Source organism: Tachysurus vachellii, chromosome 4, assembly GCF_030014155.1.
Source record: "Tachysurus vachellii isolate PV-2020 chromosome 4, HZAU_Pvac_v1, whole genome shotgun sequence".
Taxonomy (NCBI): Eukaryota; Metazoa; Chordata; class Actinopteri; order Siluriformes; family Bagridae; genus Tachysurus; species Tachysurus vachellii.
In genome coordinates, this window is record NC_083463.1 from 32705640 (window position 1) to 32708139 (window position 2500).

The following is a 2500-nucleotide window of genomic DNA, read 5'->3' on the forward strand; positions in this document are numbered from 1 at the left end:
ATCTGAACACGTGAAAACGTCATAAATCAGGCATGAGAATAAAGGCCCATCATTTCAGTGTTTATGTAATAATACAGTTATAAAGTCTCTATAAACATATAATCAGAAGTTTATTACAAGAGAAGATGATGCTGTGGTCCAAGGATCTGTGGAGTAAATCAATCCCGTGTGTGTGTCCGTGTGTGAGTCTGTCCTTGTCCGTGTGTGTCCATGTGTGTCCGTGTGTGTGAGTGTGTCCGTGTGTGTGTGTTCGTGTCCGTGTGTGTGTGAGTGTGTCCGTGTGTGTGTGAGTGTGTATGTATGTGAGGGCGTGTGTCTGTGTGTGTGCTTGTGTCCGTGTGTGTGTGTGTGAATGTGTGTGTGTGAGTGTGTGTGTGTACATCAGTGTCATCAATGTACTGAATGCAGACACACAACACACACCATGTGCTACACAGAACAGAAATAAGACTCGCCTCATCCTTTATCACTCCATTACCCTCTCTATCATCCTGTGTGTGCGTGTATGTGTGTGTGTGTGTGTATGTGTGTGTGTGTGTCCTGTGAGCACGCCTCAGGGATTACAGCAAGCTGCAGCATGAAAGATTCATGACTTTCTGTACAGCATGTTTGTGTGTGTGTGTGTGTGTGTATGTGTGTGTGTGTGTGTGTGTGCGTGAAAGAGAGAGAGAGAGAGAGAGAGAGAAAGAGTAGGAGAGCTTGTGAGCTGCCTGAAAAAGAAATTAACCCATAATGCACAGTGCGAATAAACACAGGAGGAGAAATACACAGAAAGAGAGAGAGAAAGAGAGAGTGACAGAGAGAGAGAGAGAGTTAGGGGGTGGTTCCAATTTCACGCCTCTGCTCCTGCTATTTCTGATTGCACTTACCTTCCTCCATCCACACACACCTCATCACCATCTCTATCTAACTGTCCTGTACTGTGTGTGTGTGTGTGTGTGTGTGTGTGTGTGTGTGGAGAAAGAGAGAGGATTTTGATCTTTGTAAACACTTGATGTTTAGTTTTGGCTGTAAGAGAAAGGTTAGGATTAAGATGAAAAGTCTCACCTTTATCACAAACTCTGAGAAGGATAAGAGTTAGAGGTGGCACACATTCTGTAGCATTACATCACAAAAAGAATCTCTTTTTGTCATTTTATATGATGAGATTATAAAAAACATGAAACATTTAATTTCATGTGATAATTCCTCGTTCGATAAGCAAGTCATTTTAGTTCATTTCTAGAAAGAAGAAAGAAAAACATCTTTTAAGAGACAAAACTGAAGTCGAGATCAGAGAGAAATCACCTTTATATTAATCTTATAGAATAGAGATATATTTTTCTGTAGTCTAGATAGATTGTGTGTTTGTGTGTGTGTGTGTGTGTGTGTGTGTGAATAAAACACTCACTCAGACACAATCCCTCAGTCTGAAGTCTGGACTCAGTATATTATATGTAAATGAGACACAGCCGGCTCGGTAAAGGTCACTGACGGTATTAAATCTCCATCTGAAATCCTGAATCTTCATCCTAAAAGTAATGTGTACGGGACTCTGTGTGTGTGTGTGTGTGTGTGTGTGTGTGTGTGTGTGTGGTTTATATGGCTTATAAGAGAAATTGTACATAACACATACAGTGACATTTAAAACAGGTTTTCTGAGATATATTATATGAAGACATGTTGAGGGGGCGGAGCTTAATCCATTCTTCAAAGTTGTTTAACTTGACACAAAAACATTTCTGTTGAGTTTTGACATTTTATTACTAAAGTAAAAGAAAAAGAAAAGTGTCTCAGAGTCATGAAGTAAATTCAGCGAAGATGTAACAGAAGTTAAAACATTGTGGATTAAATAAAAATGAAAATAAAGAATAAAATGTTGAAACTTACTTTCTGCAGATATAAATGAAGCTGTGACGCTTATATTTCCAGTCCTAGGCCTCAGAATAAAATAATTAAAATGCAAGATATAAATCATGCTTGAGAAAAAAAAACAGAACGATAATAAAAGAATTAAAAGTGTGGTTCTGGAGGTCCAGTCCTGAGCTGAGACCTTTATCTGCTCTTCACACACACTTCACATGTAGGAGATTTCCACTTGGAGCTGATTTTTTTCTTCTCCCAGAATCCATTAACTCTAATCGTTAATGAGACGTTATAAATGACTCGCTGGTGTGACAGAAGAAGTGAGCGATTAGCGAAGAGGAAATCCGGTGCAGGATATCAGAATAATGGCAGCTTCGCTAATAACACGCTATCAATCACAGGTCAGTTCTCCAACACATGGAGAAAAAGAGGAGACGTGTATCTTATCTGCTCGTCATCAGGAACACACTCACTAATTACTCCACCGTTTAATACATGAAACATCAGCGTGCAACAACAGACTAGTCATTAATTAGTAATTAATCTGACACTACACACCGCTGCGAGTCCTGGCACCTGATTGGTGTTCAGGTGTTGATTAATTCTCTCTAACAGCAGCTCTGACTGTACGACAGGTTTATATTCATGTACTGAT